A 19,187-nucleotide genomic window follows, 5' to 3' on the forward strand; every position below is an offset into this window, starting at 1 on the left:
ATTGCACTTGAATCTAGCTGATTTGGGTAAGTGGCAGCTTTCAAAGAGATAACTGAGATATTTGATTTGATGTTTAGATATCTCTGAGTAGGTTTAATATTTTATTAACACCAAAACAGTGCTATAAAGTTGACTTTATAGGTCATGGCTTCATAGGTATGTATAATGACGAAAATGTTCATTCATACATTTTAGAAATCATTTCAGGAGCAGTTTTTACATTTTAGTCAAAGGGTTTTATGTCAACAGTTCTTTCATGTGAAGTATCCACAAGTTTGTCTTGAAAGCATTAACTAGTTTCTAAGTCAAATAAAAACTGATTTAGTTACAAAATAAGTGCTCCAAACCTTGCCACAGCATACCGTAGCTCAGGTGTCAGCAATTAGGTTCAACTGTGGGTCACTTTTTTCAGTACTCTGCAGCAGCAGTTTCCAGACTTTTCAATGTTTACTGTATTTATGAGTTTTTAATTATTTTAAAATGAAACTGTTTTATAAAACTTTAAAGATTGTATCTTAAGGCATATGTTAGTTACAGCAGCTGATGGTAATGCTCATTTGTTAAGAAAATTTCTCATACTACGAATGGAAATGTACGTTGTTTTGCATGATGAGAACAGAGTTTGTATTGGTTGGCTATCCACACTTAATAAACAGTGACCTACTTCATTCATTGATTCATTCAGATATATTGGGATTTACATGAGCTTTGTGCAGTAGATTTGTGAAAAATTAAAAGTTTATATCTAAAATGAAAAAGGGACAATGTTAGCTCTTGTCAGAAGGCCAAATATTTGTGTTGCATGGCCGGATTCAGCCAGGTTTGGCCAACTATGAAAAAGAGATTTTTTGACATTTACAGTAATTATTACAGGTAGCACATAGCACACTATTTTGTCACGGATATATTTTCCTAATATCTGTTATTGTTGGCAGTGTTTGGCTCTTTGATAAATAAAAAAAAAATCAATTTACGCAAAATTAAACATATATGTTGTCAGAGTTCTTCTGGCTGTGTCTGATTACTGATTCTGTATAAAAATGGAAGCAGCGGAAAGTTGAAGAGTGGCCACTGGGGGTAAAAATTCCTCAGTTGTAATTCAGCCGTTGGCGTGTGTGCCTACAATTGTGCATACTGCTAGAGGTCAGAGAAGCTGCCAAATGATTTTCACTGTGAGGTTAGAAGGTCAACGTCAAGGTGTGGAGAATGGGGCTCGACCGGACCTCCAGCTGAATATCAATGCTCCACCTCTACCCCTTGGTGGTGCTCACATTTACATCAAAAATCACATCCATCCTGCTTTCTCCTCCCACAGGCAAAGAGAGCAGTGCAGCCGCTACATTCTGACTCAGCCACCAACACAAGCCGTCCTCTGCAGCACTGAGAAGCCATCCAGCCAGGTAAAGATTACACAGCTTGCACACTGCCTATTGCATCTCAACCAAAAAGGATGAGTGATTTGAGGTTATAGTAGTTTTAGCCAAATAATTATGAGTTGTGTACACTTGATATGACAGACAATGCTGTTTAGATTGATTTTCTAGCTTTAGCAGCCATTATTTTCTCCTTTCATATTGAAAGCAAGAGACTTGGAAGCAAGTTTAACATTTTTAAGTTCATTTTTGAAATCGGCCTGCTGAAACCAGTAATTTGACAGAACGTTCAGAAATGCATCAAGAAGAACTTTTAAAACAGCCAGTACTGCATTACTACTCAGCAATAATGTGACACTTTCAAAATGATCCACATTAATATGAAGTGTACACAGTTTGTTATTAAAGCACAAACCCACCTGCAAGGTCCTCTGAGTATTAACTCTCACTAATAATTTCATGCAAATCAACTGTGGTGCAGGAAAACCCTTGTGAAAAGCTGATGTCCTGGTCTGGTATAACTATGTGCTTATCAATAGTAATTTTCACAATGATATTATGTTGATTAGTAAAAAACAAAATCAATAATTAATAAAAGCTCTGTATCACAGTCAAACAGCACCACTCCAGTAACTGGTTTGAAACCACACTTGCTGTAAAGGGCTTTAGTCTCTAGTCTTGATTTACCTCCTCTTCCTCTTGAGTCTGTTATGGCATTTTAGGGCAAATGTTTTTGAGAACTGTACCCCTTATGGTAAGCTGACATGCTACCTCCCCCCAGAGGGAACTGACATCCCCCTGCTGCACATTAGCGACTCCGCCTGAACATCGAAAGTACAGGCCCTAAACCAATGTAATGTGTAGAATACAGACATTTGTGGTTCTTTACTTTTACAGTATGACAATGAAGGTGCTCGGATAGGATTTGTAAGCTGTAAGGAATTTTTCAAGAGGCTTCTCTCTGAGGATAATCATGCCTATAATGTGAAAGTATGTATACTACACAGTGGAGATGTGAGTCAGGAGCTGCTGTTTCAGCTGGGTTTTTTGGTCATCCATCTCGTGTGTGTGATGAACAGAAAGGCTTCAATTAAAATCACTTCAGGTGTCTACTCTGGCCACATAACAGCTCCTGCTTTACGTGCAAAATTAAAACACAAGGCCTCCTTGTAGGACCTGTGTAGTGTATTTCCTTCAAACTTGTGCACATGACAACAGTGAACATTAGACATTGCTGCTGTGCTGCCGACATGCTTCTTTCACTCTGCAGCAGGTGGAGACATAGTGTAGGATCAGTGGCAGGCTTGTCTAACCACATATTCACATGTATATATATATACATGTATATATATATATATATTGATATAAAAACCAGACAGGGTCCATGGAAATTTAACAAAGACATGAAATCACTAGGACTAAACACTAGAAAAGGCTTTAACACTAGACACAAAGACACAGAGGCAAGGAGTGAGGGAATAACATAGGATTATTCTGGTCCACATTGATAGAGGTATGTCTTAACAACAGACTTTTCCTTCTTGGTTCTCAAAAGAAATCCTGTCTATGCATGTGTGTTTACGATATCGAAGGAATGACCGGCCTTCATCACAGTACACAAAGGAGATAATGGCACTCACAGTGATGTCACAGGCCAGAAACTTTCCCTTTCCACACGTCAACACTACAACCAGTTTTGAATATAAAGGAATTTTCCAAAAGCTCTGTTTTCAATGACCTAAAACAGTGGTTACGTGTTGGTCTACAGCCAAAATGAACAGAAAAAGCAGTGTTTTGACAAATCCCCCTGTATGTGTGAACTAGGCATGAAATACAAATGGAAGGAAGGCTATGAATGATAAGTGAAACTGATCGTCTATCACAAATTCCTGAAACAAGCATTGAGTATAAGAAGATATGGATAATAAAATAGTGCTTTGTACTATTGCACAGTCAAAATATATTACACAGTAGAAAAAGAATATAGCAGCACAGTGTAAATGTTGCAGAAGATATTTGCACAGATGTAATGTATATTAGCAAATATTAAACATAAAGAACAAAGTAGTGCCAACAGTAGGTTTGCGATGTTGGGTTGTGAAACTGCATCAACACAGTGTTTTGTTAAATTAATTACAGTTGAATGTTAAATGATTTTGGAGTTGAACAAACAAAAGTTGAACTTTTTCCATAGTGGATGCAGCAGTCTGTTGCTGAAGGAGGTGCTAAAGGACCCCACCGTCTCATGCAGGGGGTGGGAGGGGTTGTCCATGATTGATGTCAGCTTAGCTAACATCCTCCTCTCACCGACCTCCTTGATGGTGTCCAGAGGGCAGTCCAGAACAGAGCCAGCTCTCCTGACTGGTTTGTTCAGTCTTTTTCTGCCCCTCTCAGAGCTCCCACAGCCCCAGAAGACCACTGAGTAGAAAATTGCAGATGCAACCACAGTGTCATAAAATGTACCTAACAGTCTCCTGCACACTCCAAAGGACCTCCGTCATCTGGGCAGAGTCTTCTGGAGTCAACATCAGCCCTTCTTGTACAGGATATCAATGTTAGTAGTTAGTCCAGTCTAGTTTGTGGTTTAGATGAACAGACAAGTATTTGTACTCACCCACCATCTCAATGTCCAGTCCCTGGATGTTCACCAGTGGCAGAATGCGAACACTAGCAGGTCTATGTCTCTTGTGCAGCATTGCTGTTTTACACTGATGTGCCTTCGGTTACACCCTCTGTTATTCACAAACATCGCTATTCCCCACTTTTCCTCTCCGTTGCTCTCCTGTCAGCTCTCACCAGTTGAAATCTGTCCAAAACAACAAGAGCATCCAGCATGAGTTCATTCAGCGACAAGCGTGAAGCTAATGCTGCTACAGTCCTGGTACTCCCTCTGCAGTCTGGTTTGCGCCGTTAGCGTCTCCATCTTATGTCGATGAGATCTCACCTTCCCCATAATAAGAGGTGGTATGGATGGTTTATACTGTCTTTTCTTGTCATGGCACTTCACTCCAGCTCTGCATCCCCTCTTTCTGATTTCCACGGGGACCTCCAGCCTTAATTTTGAACAAACCATAGGTGGTAATATACAGCATGTAAATACAGAGATTCTGCTGAATAGAGACATTTGAAGAAGAGCTTTCTCTCTCGTCACCAATACAGCCACATGTGTCATCCAAACAAGACACACACATGGTCATGTCTTGGAGCTGCTCTGCATAATTAAACAGGGCCAACCCAGGAATGAGTGCCCTGATCTTACTAGTTCAGGTGTTCTGCTCACCTCCTTTATGGAGATATTGTATTGTGTACCACTGAATTATTTTAGGGACTTGATGTTTTTTGAAATGGCATAATGTGAAGTAGGCTATAAAATAGATTTCACCCATCATTTACAAATGTAAAATAATGAGGGGTGATTTTTGAACAATGCTATTTGGCAGCTTTCTCCTCATTGTGTATGGCTGGACAACATCATGGCATTATGATTTGGTGATTCTGTCAAGTTTGCATTCTACCTATATAAAACTTAATTAAACGTCAGCCTCAAACCTGTGAACGGCTCCTCTAAAGCCAGTGTATGCTTCCAGTCATGAATTATATGTTATATTTATTTGGGCTTATTGTTTGCAGTAGAGTATAAAATCAACAGGGATAAGTCAGAGTCCTTGATGACCTTTGCGATTATTCAAATAGAATTAAAAGGGCAACAAAGAAGATCTTTTTGAATATGCAGCAACATGCTTATTTTTGATGCCCTTCAAATGAGTCTATCCTGTTAGTGTTGCTGCTGCAGTGACGGCTCATGTCTCTTGGTGGGAGCTTAGTGTACATCAATGTCAGTGCTTGCTGAATGGGGAAGAAAAAAAGACACCACAGCTGCCTGATCCAGTAAAGGATTGTCATTTATCCCTACTCAGTAGTTTGTGCCATTAATCCATCTGAAAACCAAAGCCCTCACTCTCAAACACATGAATAAGTTAGCTTCTGGTCAGACTCAGTTGTTCTACTGCGAGTAGAATCTGACCTTCTCCACCACTTCACGCCATGAAGCCATCTGGATCGTTGTTTGCTCATCTGCTGTGGATCACCATCCATCCATCTGCCAGTTTTCCTGCTCCTCCGTCTGCCTGCCTGCAACTTCCCAGCCTCCACGCTATCCCTGCCAGCCGCACCTTCCCTTCATTCCCTCTGCCCACGCCTACGCCTCCCCTCTCCACCTCCATTCCCTTGTTTCCCTGTAAGAAATCTTTCTTTACTCACCTCCAGTCCGCATCCCAGTCTGCTAGCCTGAAGGCTAGCTCCCAGCTGGCACCCCAGTTGATTAGGCTGAGATTTGTGAGCCTGCAGCTTTCCTGTCCCGAACCAACTTCACAGACTGCTAACAGCCAGCCAGACTCTGCCAGCTCCATATCCTGTGTTGGCAAACCACTGGCATGCTAGTCTCCCGCCAGCTCCAGCTCTTGAGTCAGCTAGCCACCAGCCTGCTACCCTCCAGCCATTCTCTGTTCTTGAGCTCACTAGCTTCCTGCCTGATTCTTCCTCCAGTGTTTCCCAGGAATTTCCTTTCTGAGGGACTAACCCCCCCACAAGAAAGCGAGGCTTCCGACAACATTGAGGCTCTCTATCATCTGGCTCCCTGTCGTCCAGCTGCCTGGTCTCTTTTTGGCTGGGCCTTCCTCTAGAGCCAGATAACCTCCAGCCAGTTGACCAGTCATCTAGCGTGAAATCAGCCAGTTCCTTTCCTGATCCTGTTCTGGAGCCACCTTCTGAGAAGCCCTCCAGAAGGAAACGTGGCTCTTGTGCTTCAGCTCATGGTCCTCACCTCTACTCAGCTGCATGTCATCATCGATGCCCAGCGCCATGGAGGTGTTGGAGGGTCGGCCACAGCCAAGCCTGCAACTGGTTCCCCATCAGCAGCGTAGCTGGCATCTGCTCCTGGTTCCCAGTCAGCAGTCAGGCTGTTCCTGAGCTGCAGGTGTCTCCAGTTCTTGAGCTGCAGCAATCTGCTGAGTGTGTGCTGAAGCAATCATCAGTTCCTCTGCTGCTGCTACCATATCCCAGCCACTGGTCCTGTTGCCAGCCTAGTGCCTTGCTGCCCTGCTGCCCTGTCACCGGCCTCCCACCCTGCTGCCCTGTTGCTGGCTTTCAGCTCAGGTCTCTTGCCTCTGGTCTTAAGTTCCACACTCCAGACGCTGGTCTCTGGTCCCACACTTCAGCAACCAGAATCCAATTCTGAATTCCAGCCAAATCTCCATTGTCCATAGGGCTTCTGTGTACATCTTCAGTCTCCAGAGGTGTTCAGCCATGTCACCAGCCTCCAGAGGGGTTTCACTGTCTTGCTGGTCCTCAAAAAGGTCTCCACCTTTAAGACTTTAAGACTCTTTAGGAACTCCGCCCATCTGTGCAGCCTCCACACCTGCTCAACCCTTCTGCTCTGCCCAGCAAACCCGCCCAATACAGCCTATGTCTGTGTCTTGCGCTTGGGTCCATCCTGTTGAGTGAAAGCCATAGTTACTCTGTTCTTTTTTTTTTTTTTTTCGTGTGTGTGTGTGTGTGTGTGTGTGTGTGTGTGTGTGTGTGTTTTGACCTATGACCTGCAATAAAGGTCCCCTGCTGGAATGGAATGGAAGGAGCTAAAAAGGAGCTGCTCACACGCAGGTGTAAAGCAGCAGGTTCTCACCAGCCTTAAACTTGCAGGCATGTTTAGTGTTACCACATAACTTACATAGCACTGGTTGGACAGTTATTTTCTCCCATTGGGGAAGTTTTTTACGACAACAATCAGCTTTTCCCATATTTGTTTGAAGTGATTGAGTTGGAGCTCAGCTCAGCTGCCAACATAATGCTAAAACATTTTAGTTTAGCAGGTTGAAATTCTGTTAACATTTTGCTTATTAGCACTAAACACAAACAAGGATGTTGGGAATTTCTGTATATTTACAGGTATTTTCTGGACAGGTTAATAATTTAATATCAAATGGGTTCTGCCAATCCATCTAGTTGTCAAGTCATCTCTCCAGAAAACACAAATGGGAATGCCATGGTGATGATATCGGAAAAGTTAGTTGTTCAGCAATCTGTGGGTTTCACGCTGCTAGCATGGCTGACAGGAAAAAGGGAAGGAGCTGTATTTTTTTCTTTTAGAATCAACTTTTTTATAGTGGCTGTTTCTGGTAAAAAGTGCATATCTGTAAGGATCCTTTCTTAAACCCTTTCATACACTCAGAATAACAATCTGAGCACATCAAGCCCTTTCAGTGGATGTATATTGTTAGTGTGCAAATGCCCAGAAGGATTACATTGTAGCCAGTCTCTTGACTGCTGGCTGCAGCTCTGCCAGACCAGTTTCAAAAATGTGTCACTTACAGACAGGAACATGGGAATCACAGATAGTGTTTGATCGCCCATTCACCCATTTGTCTAGAACATTGAAATTTTCCAGGATATGTAAACTGGTACAGTTGGCACACAGCTTCACTTTCACTGACTGAAAATGAAATGTAGGTCAAGCTGATAAGAGCAAACAATTCAACAACGCAGTATAGGACATTGTATTTGTTCATTTTGCAATGTGTAGGTATGTATATATTTTAAAAGATATACTTATGTTTAATTAAATATGCCTGTAAGCTGTGTGTCTCTCATTGTAAAGTTTTTTTCTCTTCTGGTCGTAATGTGCAAAATGAGGTATCTGGATGGTTCAAACCTCCATCTTTCAGACGGAATAATCACACTTTATTATTGGCCAATTTTGACAGTTCTAGTGTGGTGTGGAAAAGTTCATTGATCACAAGCTGGAGGTGGAACAGGAGACAAAAGGGCATTGCTGACTAGATGGCTGGCTCAACTGTGCGTGACTGGTGAGCCTCTCCTCTTGCTGGACAGTTTGACACAAAATGGCCAAGATGGCCGCAGTACAGACAGCAGTTCTCCCAAGGCGGTGCTGTCACTCTGCTTAAAGACAACCTGGACTGATTTAGTTTCATGGACTTGAGAGGGTTGGCAGGGGTGCTAGAGGCTGGTGCTAGTGTAGAAGAAGGAGGTAAAGATGGCAGCCACGGCTGATCATGGGGTCTGGTTTCCTGGCACAGTCTCATTCCCAAGGAGAAACTAAATGTCAACTATCTCTTCCAAAATCGAACCCAGACTTTTTGTCGCCTAAACCTCAACAGACTGTGACAGTTTCACAACCTTAACATCTTCAGCTTTGTAGCAAGAATTTTTTGTGCGTTGCTGGGACGAGACCATGTTGGACGGACAGAGCAGTTGCTCTGGGCATCTCATATTGCCCTGGATGGGTTTACATTGAAGTTAGTGAAAAAGTCTCATACAGATGATACAAAGTGTACTTTGTGATTCTATATGAGACTCAGAGGGATGTGACAAAGCAGCAGGATTTGATGGTCTTTGAATGAGATTGAGTTGGGTTGCCAGAAGACAGTAGTGATGAAGTCATCTGGGTTGGAGAAAGTTTGTTATAAATAACATCATAAGGAGAGGGTGCAGTCCATTTATTCTCTGCCGCAAGGGTAGAGTAAATTTGATGGAGTAACTGGCCACTGTTTTAGTGCTTTGGACCAGGGTGAAGAGCCAACTAGTCGCCTCTCTGATTGGGACAGTGTGGTTGGAGACCTTTGTGCCGGACTGCAATAATGAGCAAATCGGTTATCGCATCTCCCATTCATCAGTTCCCCAGTCTCTTGCTCAGCTGGTGGGTTGGGTGATAAGGTACACTGCCGGGGTTTTCTCGGAAGGGAAGGAGGGAGGTTGAAGCTCAAAGATGAGGAACAGACTCACAGAATGAATGCATGAATTAATGAATGACACAGAGCTCAGGAGGAATTTCTGACAGCAAGTAACATCCATCCCTTTGATGTTACTTTCAGTCAGCAGACACAAAAGCTGTAATAGCAGTTGCTTGTCACAATAAGCACATTGTTTTTCACAACAAACTGAAGAAATATGCCAATTTCAGATTGTTGCTTCTGTAAGTCAACACTTGCATTGATCTCATCCAAGCTTAATCCTGCCTACTAAACTCTGACTGGCTACTCAACCCAAGGAAAAAAAGATTTTTAAGAGCACAACACCAAACATATTGGAATCATTGAAGAAACTGGAAATTTGGGTGGTGATTCAGCAGTCAAAAAACTCATTTGTGTGGTGTTTTTTTTTTTTTTTGTTTTTTTTTGTTTTTTCCCAGTGTCATGTGAGAATGGTTAGAGTTCTATATGATCATTACTGCTGAATTTTAGTGGTGACTATGGTTTGGTTGTGATCTTTAAACAATGACAAGGCTACTATAACATGTGTCATGTTAACTAGTATGCTATTTAACAAAGGCTTTGTAGAACTGCAAAAGTAGCATCAATGCTCTTGTTTTTACATCTTGAATTTGTACATGCTAAATACACAAGATGTGGTATGAGAAGTAGTAGTGGTAATAAATAAGAACTGTGTAGAGCATTTGTAACCTGCTGTGGTGGTCTTATGCGACTCTGGATAAGATGGAAAGCATGATGTATCTCTTAATGATGGGCTGTTTTTTGAGAGTATTATTAAGAGGGGAAAATGTAGGCCAATGTGAAATAAATGGGTTACCAACACTTGATGGCACAAACCTAACTCAAAGAGCAAATTAGGAACAAATCCATCCCTATTGGTCTGTCTTAATTTCTCGAGACAAGACAAAATCCAGTTTGACATTTGACTTAGTTTAACCAAAAAAAATAAATAAATAAAAAAAATCTGTTACTATTGGGTGATCTTATTGCAGAGAATTTGATCTATGTTTTGTAACTTTTCAGCAGTATCTCTTCCAGCTGGTGGATCTGTGCATGGTACTCTGAGCAAAGATAGCAAATATTAGCTGCAGTAAATGCCACATTTCTTCATGTAACATCAAGATTCCATAACTAGGGGCCATGAATGCAACATGGCTTGTCAAACTGCATTTGTTAGAATGTACTGGACTGTAATACTAAATGATGTGTGTGTGTGTGTGTGTGTGTGTGTGTGTGTGTGTTTGTGTGTGTGTGTGTGTGTGTGTGTGTGTGTGCGTGCGTGCGTGTGTGTGTGCGTGTGTGTGTGTGTATGATTATTATTGGACCATTGGAGATTAGACCACTGGGGCTCTAAATGTGTCCACATCATTTTTTTTTCCTGTGGAAACTTGTAGTTTTTCCATTATATCTTTGCCTATATATGTCAGTGTTCTTCATCCAGTCTAGACTCGATATATAGTCACAATCACATTTAAACTCTTGGAGAAATTATGCATGCTTATTTCACTGTGATTGTGCATGATGTGATTGCAGTGAAAGTTTTTCTTATCTGACACTTAATTGTCCAAGTTGAAAGATAATTATGATTAACATGAAGTACTGTACTGCATTGTATAACCAGTGCTTGCCAAGTGACTTTGATTATGTATTTACTCATCTTCGCAATTTTCCCAGACTTATCCATACTGATGCTTGCTTATGTTAAGGAGGGTCTAAGGCCAGTCATTCCCTCTGTCCAGCACTATGGTTCAGAAGTATATACCTTAATAACTAGGGATACAGATCTTTGAAAACTTGATCAAAGTATCTTAGAAGATAATGGCTGAGTTTTCATTATTTTTTGATATTTAGTGGATATTCATTGCATGCAGAGGATTATTTTGGTAATCAAATGGCCATTCATGTAGCAGCACCATCCAGTCAAAGTTTCTCCCTGGCCCACACCTTGGTCCACAACAAGCTATCTGTTTTTTCTTTATTCCATGAAATGTGCAGTGAACATTTATGTTTCCTAGAAGATGATCCCACTGTTTTAAACCCACCCAACTTCCCCATAGTGCCACCAGTTTCCACTTTCACAGAAAAAAAAAAAAAAATCATAATGTAAATGTCAGATTGCCTTGAGGTTTACTAGACACACTGATAATGCTTCATGTTTTATCTGAACAGATCTTTTCACAAATGATCAGATGAGCTGTGCTGAATGTAAGGTACAGCACTGAGCCATGGCACAATAGGTTTACATCTCCATTGTGCACGAGGTAGCATGAAAGTGCTGGAAAATTTGTAAGATAAAACAACAAGCCAAACAAAGACTGTGAAATGTAAGAATTACTTAATACCAGGTGGGAAATTAGTGTTCAAGACCATTGCCAAGGTGGGCATTACTGTTATGTTGGTGCAGAGAGAAAATACACGGCTACACAAGTAATACGTTTGACCGTTTACTGAACTGATATCGTAGCAAGTTACATGCCGCACGCGCAGGTGCACAACTGATATATATTTTTTTATATCTCATACGTCACTACGTCACTGTATTTAAACCAATCACACAACATCCCCCTTTGTAAGAAATATCTGCAAGATATTATTAAAGTTAACTGATTTACAAATCTGTGCTTTAACTCAAATTTCAGAACTCTGTTATTATAATGTTACACACCACTGAGACTGTTGAAATAATACTGCATAATACTGCTGTAATGATTTACCCATTGGCTGTTTTAAACTTAGATTGCTTCAAACTTCAACTTTAAACTGAATTCAAGTATTTAACTTTAAACTATTCAAGAGAACAAAATAAAACTGCATTCTGCTCTATAAATCCAGTCTCTTGGGTTTCACTACTTCTCTGCCACTCCTAGTTCTGGTGGCAGACTCTGAGTGTAGAGGTAGCTGAGGTTGCACAGGAGGGGCCTGTGGGGGTGTGTGCACTTGAGCAGGACCCTCTGATGCGCCTTGTTGGCTGGCTGCGCCCTCTAGAGGTAAGAGGTGTTTTCTGTTCCTGCGCATTACTCCCTGTGGTCCTTCCACTAGATATGATTTGGGGGCTGAATAAGGTGACAGAACAGTCCCTTCAGCTTTCACATCCGCCATCCACACCTCAGTGCCCGGTGTGAGTGGCCTCAGGTTGCGTGCTCGGTGCCTTTTGTTGAACGCTGCCACATCCTGCTGTCTCCTCTTCCTTTCTGTAGAAGCCAACTTCTCTCGATCAGGAAGCTCGGGAAGCAATGTAGAAGGAAGTTGCAGGACGGTGGTCCTGAGCCTGCGCCCCATCAGCATTTGTGCTGGGCTGTAGCCATTGGCTAGTGGTGTTGCTCTATAAGCAAGCAGTGACAGGTAAGGATCTTTTGCCTTTTTGAGCAGGTTTTTCACTGTTTGGACGTGGCGCTCAGCTTCACCATTACTTTGGGGAAATTTTGGGCTACTAGTGATATGCTTGAAGCCGTAATCCGCTGAAAACTGAGCAAAGTGACTGGATGAAAACTGAGGCCCATTATCTGAGACAAGAACTTCTGGGATGCCATGTCTCGCAAACATTGATTTCATATGCACAATTACATCCTCAGATCTGGTGGGTGTAAGTCTGGCTATCTCAACAAAACGTGAGTAGTAGTCTACGACTAACAGGTAATTAGTAGAGTCCATTGTAAACATGTCAGCACCCAGTTTTGCCATGGTCGGTCTGGCAACTCAGACCTCATGAGTGGCTGTGCAGGATTGGTTCGTTCTTTGATGCAGGTTCGGCAATGCAAAACAAGCTCATTTAACTGCCCACTCAATCCTGGCCACCAAACAGTCTCTCTGGCTCGCTCCCTGCATTTTACAATGCCCTGATGTCCCTCGTGCACTTTCTCCAGGACGGTGTTTCGCATTGCAGAGGGTATCACCAATCTGGTGCCTCGGAGTAGGAGACCGTTCTGCACAGTAAGCACTGCTCTTTCTCGCCAGTACTGCTTAAGGACTGCATTCAGTGTGTTATACTCTGGCCATCCACTTTGGCACATGGCCATGACTTGTGAACAGGTGCTATCTGCTTGTAGCTGCTCTTTAAGTTCTGCAAGGTAAGTGGCGCTGGCAGGTAAGTTACACATGATGCTATCCACATAAATGTTAGTGTCCTCCATTAGACTATTGGCTGTGCTGCTGGCTCTGGTGCTATTGTTTACTGGTGCACATGAAAGTGTGTCAGCTGTAAGTAGTGTCTTACTGGGTACATGGTGGACTGTGTAGGAGTAGGTCATGAGCCCCATACGGAAACTTTGGATCCCTGGCGGCAGTTCAGACAGCGCTTGATTCCCCAGCAGACTGACCAGGGGTTTGTGGTCTGTCTCAAGCTGGAAATGCTGCCCAATGAGGAAGGCTCTGAATCTCTCACATCCCCACGTCAAGCCTAGGGCTTCTTTCTCCACTTGTGCATATCGCCGTTCAGTCTCTGTTAACGATCTAGAGGCATATGCAACTTGCCTCCACTCATCCTCTTCCTTTTGCAGAAGGACGGCCCCCAGCCCACATGAAGACGCATCAGCTGACAGCTTGAGCACTTTGTTTGGGTCATAGAGAGAGAGGACGGGTGGTGAAGACAGCTGCTGCTTCAGGAGGTCAAAAGCGGTTTGCTGTGCATGTCCCCACACCCATTCATTCTTTCTGGACAGCAGGTCTCTCAGTGGCTTGTCTCTTTCAGAGAGGTGAGGAATGAATTTTCCAAGCTGCGTGACCATTCCCAGGAAACTTCGCAGTTCACTGACATTGGACGGCTCTCTCATGTCCTGCACAGCCCTGGTTTTCTCCGGGTCGGGTCTCACTCCATTGGCCGTTATCACGTGACCCAAGAAGTTCACCTCTGATTTAGTCAGCTCGCATTTTTCCAGGTTCAGCGTGAGGCCTGCCTTGTGGAGTCCTCCCAGCACGTTGTGGAGTCTTTCGTCGTGCTCCGCCTGCGACTTGCCCCATATGAGCACATCGTCGATGTGGCACACCGTGCCTGGGAGGCCCTCCAGCACGAGCAACATCCGCTGCTGGAAATGCTCAGGTGCCGATGTGATGCCAAATGGCAGTCGATTGAAGTAGAAACGCCCAAACGTCGTAATGAATGTGGTGAGCTTGGCAGATTCTTCTGACAGCGGCACCTGCCAGAAGCCCATGTTGGCGTTGAGCTTGCTAAAGATGTGTGCTCCGGCCAGCATCCCAAGTGTGTGTTCCACTGAAGGCAGAATGAATTTCTCCCTACACACTGCTTCATTCAGTTTCGTTAAGTCCACACAGATTCTCACCTTGTCATTCTTTTTAGGCACTGGTACCATACCGGCACACCAATCCGTCGGTTCGTCCACCCTGGATATTACACCTAGTTGCTCCATGCGCTCAAGCTCTGCTTTCACTGTCCCTAACAGGGGAATTGGGACTCGCCTGGGTGTGGACAGGGAGTATGGGGTGGCATCCGGCTTCAATTTGATTGTGTACGGCTGTTGCACCCTACCAAGTCCACTGCACAGAGAGGGGTAAGTCTCTTTTAGTGTTTGTGTGTCAATGGTATCGAGTCTAGCCACCAGTCCTAATTTTGTTATGGTGGGCCGGCCTAGCAGAGGAGTGTGCAGGCCGCGTACCACATACAAATCCTCCTGACATGTGTGGTCACCCTTTTTGAGTGTCTCCTTAGTCACTCCGACAACAGAAAGGCAGCTACCCCCTGGGCCGAACAGGGGTTTGTCTGTTTGGGGCAGTGGGCGCTCACCGTCGGGGTCTATGATTGCTGTGTAGGTGTCATGCGGAATGACTGACACATCCGCCCCGGTATCAATCTTAAACCTAACTTTGTGGTGGCGAATCTGTAAATCCACAGACCACGGGTTTGTCCCTGCCTCCACAGAGCCCAGGAAGAGGCCATCAGGCTGTTCATCTGCAAAGATTACTGCGTTCACAGATGTTGCTTTCCTACAGACCTTCTGGATGTGGCCTTTCTTTGAACACAAGTGGCAAACTACATTTTTAGCTGGACACAGTGCCTTGGGATGAGATGCATTTCCACACTTGTGACAGGTTGATTTCTCTGACTGCACTTTTGGATCAGATCCACTTTCTTTCGCTGCATGTTTGGCTTAAACTTTCCTTGCACTTGTTTCTTATTTTTGAACATAACAGCATCCACTTCCATTGTGCTTTTCACCGGCTGGGCATCTGCTCTTAGATCGGACTGCTGTCTTTTAATTGCCTCGGATTGCCTTGCCATTGTAACAGCTTTTGTCAGTGTCAAATCTCTGTCCAACTGCAGCTTTTCAGATAAAGCCATGTCTCTCAGTCCAACTACGAGTCTATCACGAATCAGTTCCTCATTCAGTGGCCCATAATCACAGTTTTGAGCAAGAGCATACAATGCTGTGATAAAAGAATCCACAGATTCTGTTCCTGACTGCACTCTCCTGTTAAATTTTGCCCTCTCATAAATGACGTTTTTCTTTGGGACAAAGTACTTGTCAAAGGCATCTCTAACAGGCTTATACTGCTGTCTTTGCTCTTCAGTCAAGTTTAATCCACGGAGAATGTCGTCCGCCTCGTCACCCATGCAGTAGACGAGAGTGTTTACCTGATTAGCATCAGACGAGAGGTTGAGGTTGCTAGCCAGTCGGAAGCGCTCAAATCTTCGTATCCACTTCTCCCACTCCAGCGGTTTCGAGAACATGAATGATTCAGGCGGTTGGATGGTGAAGGCTGTAACGGTGGGTTGAAGTGGCGGTGATTGTATCGTTGCTGGTGCTCCCACGTTGCGCTGAGCTTATCCCGAACCTGTCGCTCGAGCAGCGCTGTGCACGGGGGCTTCTGCTCCCGGTGCTTCGCCTTGGCTTTGTTCTCTTGAGCTCATTTTGGTGGTGAACTAGCTGGCTTGCCAAACACATTAGTGACGTTAGTTTTCACTCACTTGTCTTCTCCCGAATAAAACAAAACACTCAGCACTTCACTCTTCGCTCGCGTGGCATACGGCGAACTTCTGACACCATGTTATGTTGGTGCAGAGAGAAAATACACGGCTACACAAGTAATACGTTTGACCGTTTACTGAACTGATATTGTAGCAAGTTACATGCCGCACGCGCAGGTGCACAACTGATATATATTTTTTTTATATACGTCACTACGTCACTGTATTTAAACCAATCACACAACAATTACCAGTGTCGTAATCTTTCTGTAGTTGGGTGTGGTCAGAAAATCTTTGTTCACCTATAACCACACCCAACAGATGATGTCACAATATACTGACCAAACTACCAGAAGTCAGAAAAAGCAATATCTCGATTAAACTCCATCATGAGTCCCTAAAAGTTTTGTTTTAGATAGTTGTCTAATTGGTTGCACACTAAAAGGTCATCAGCAGACAAAGTCAAAGCTGAAATTTAATGCAGTGGCAAGTTGGAAAATCTGACATGAACATGACAATCAAGGTACAAACTGTATGCCAATAAGTTTAGCAGCTTTGCTCTCTCCTTAGGAAAATCATAAATCCTGTTTGTTGCAATTTTGCTGCTGTTTATTTGTAGAGGGTCTTAGTCTTCACTTGTCTGTAATCTGCCCTCATAGTCCTTTTGCATTTTGTACGGATTTGTCACTGAGCTGAGAGGTGATGGTGTTTTTGACTAAATAATGACAAAATCAGGGAGTGTTTCGTTAATAGGTTTACCCCCTACTGATATACAACATTATGGTCATTTTATGCTGAAAAAAACAGCTATTTACTCCTTAGGATAATGTTTGTCTTAATGTTCCTGGTGCTGAAGTCATTAGTTCAACGATTGTTACAATGGCACTCGATAATATAATAAAGCTCTTTTATAAGACAACACTCCATGTTACAGAGATCTGAGATAGTGCCACACGTGTGGCAGCGTGTTCCAGCAGCTCTTGCTCACTCCTCTAGTTTCTAAAACTTAGCTTGTGTTTTAGTCATTTATATGTAGAATTACTTTTTGTATCTTATCCGTGCACTATGGACACTAAACTTGTTGAATTTGATCTGGTCTTTCTGTTTTTGCATTGTTCACCATCATGTCCAGGGGCCCTGAGCGCAGCCATGGCCCCATTCTTTACACCAAGGATCAACGGATAGTGCTCAATAACACAGCAGTGTTAACTGTGGAGGAGCATTGTGCTAGGAAGAGATGTTACAAACTGGACCTCCTCTCGATCATCATGAGGAATGTGAGAATTCTGATGATGGTTCAGCTAGCAGCACTGACTTGGCTTCAGAGGAAATATTGGAAGTGTAGCATTATGCTTATTATGGAGACATGGCTAACTTCAGATGATGTGAGCAGACAGGACAAAGGGGAGCTGTAGGGGGAAGGGAGGAGGGCTGGAAGTATTTGTTAATGATAGATGGTGTAGCTGGGCCCATCGAGTATAGAACAAGTCTGCAGTAAGGACATTGAGCTGGTAGTATGAGGCCATACTATCTGCTGAGGGATTTCGTGCATGTTATTTGTGATAGCAGTGTACATTCTCTCCTCTGCAAAGGCTGGCATGGTCTGTGGTGTCAAGCACTACATTGACAAGCAAGCTGTAGACACAACACTGGGCGACAAGGTGCCCAACCCCCTGCCTGTGGGGGACTGAAAGTGGGTGAATGCTCTGACCTCTGTCTTTAACAGATTTGACCAGTCAGTTGCCCTTCCCCAGTCCAGTCGTTTCTGCTGCGACCCCCAGTGTCTGCAGTCACTATGTACTGCCACACGCCCACCTACCATCCCCCTTCCCACAACATTCAGCTCACCACTGCTCTGTACATCCACTGCATTTAATGTCCAATTTTGCAAGTACCTGAGTGTTCACCTGAATAATTAACTGGACTGGACTACAACTCAAATGCACTATATAAGAAAGGCCAGGAAAGACAACTTGCCAAGGACATTCACATGTTTGTTTCATGTTTGGGACCTTTTTTGACTCTGTGGTGGCACCAGTTATTTAAGTGGTCTGCCGGGGCAGCAGCATCTCAGCTGCTGAGAGGAAAAGACTTAATAGACTGGTTAAGAAAGCCATTTCTGTCCTGGGATGCCCTCTTTGACCCTGTGGAGATGGTAAGCGAAAGGAGAATGATATCTGATGTATCACCCCTGGTGGAGAACATGTCCCACCCCATGCTGGAGAGAACTGGCAGAACTGGGCAGCTTCCTCAGTGACAGGCTGTTTTTAACCAGTGGTGTGTGAAGGAAAGAATTTAAGTCCTTCCTTCCTGCTGCTGTCAAACTTTACAAACAACATTCAGTAGACCACACACGCCAAAACTGACAAATTCACTCGTGCAATATTGGTATATACTAAACTGCAACCTCAATATTCCCTATATGCACTCACGTTTGTCAAAATGTTCAGAAACTTCAAAGTAACTCTCTAATCATGAAGATTAATAACTCACTGAACTGACCCCCAAGTTTCTCATTGTCAGCCATGACAAGAGAATAAGGGAGTGTTTCCCATCGTTTCTCCTTTAGCCAAGGAGACATAGGACCATTGTTTAGGGAAGGACAGAAGATCTTACCGTCCCATAGTTCCCTGCACCAGCAGACAATTCATTGTGTGATCATTAGGGCCATCAACGTATATCCTAAATTCGACTCCTGTACTTTAAACTCCATTCCAGTATCCCATTAAAAAGAAATGTAACTAGGAAAGTTTGTTGAAGAACAACACTTTTAAGTCTCACCTTTCGTAGTGTCCAGTGATAATAATTCCTCTGCTGCTTCTGTGATGTCCACCCTCTCTCTCACTCCTCTCCAAATTTTGTGAATTAGAGTTGGTTTCAACTAGACCAGAGTTAGTGATAGTTGGTTTTGTTGAGTTTTATTTTCCTTAGTCATGTTTTCATGAAGTGTGTTATACAAAGATAAAACTGTTTTTGGGAATGGATTCTGGTGGCTTTGGCCAGAGTGATGTAACAGCAGTTTCTGGTTAAGCAAAATGGATCTTACTCTTTAACAAGAAGGAATCTTTACAGGGATGCTTTCCAAAGTGTTGTCAGACACTTTTTAAAAAG

At 43.3% G+C, this 19,187-nt stretch overlaps 1 protein-coding gene across 1 annotated transcript in view; it reads left to right on the top strand.

Moving 5' to 3' along the window:
- The first annotated feature begins 1,313 nt into the window (after window positions 1–1,313).
- Window positions 1,314–19,187, top strand: part of fhit (fragile histidine triad diadenosine triphosphatase) — a 323,256-nt gene continuing 305,382 nt past the window's right edge. Inside the window, exon 1 of the mRNA XM_041952738.1 lies at window positions 1,314–1,400. The gene's annotated coding sequence lies outside the window, so the exon portion shown is untranslated. The remainder of the gene's footprint in view (window positions 1,401–19,187) is intronic.

Source organism: Chelmon rostratus, chromosome 2 (genome assembly GCF_017976325.1).
Source record: "Chelmon rostratus isolate fCheRos1 chromosome 2, fCheRos1.pri, whole genome shotgun sequence".
Classification (NCBI taxonomy): Eukaryota; Metazoa; Chordata; class Actinopteri; order Chaetodontiformes; family Chaetodontidae; genus Chelmon; species Chelmon rostratus.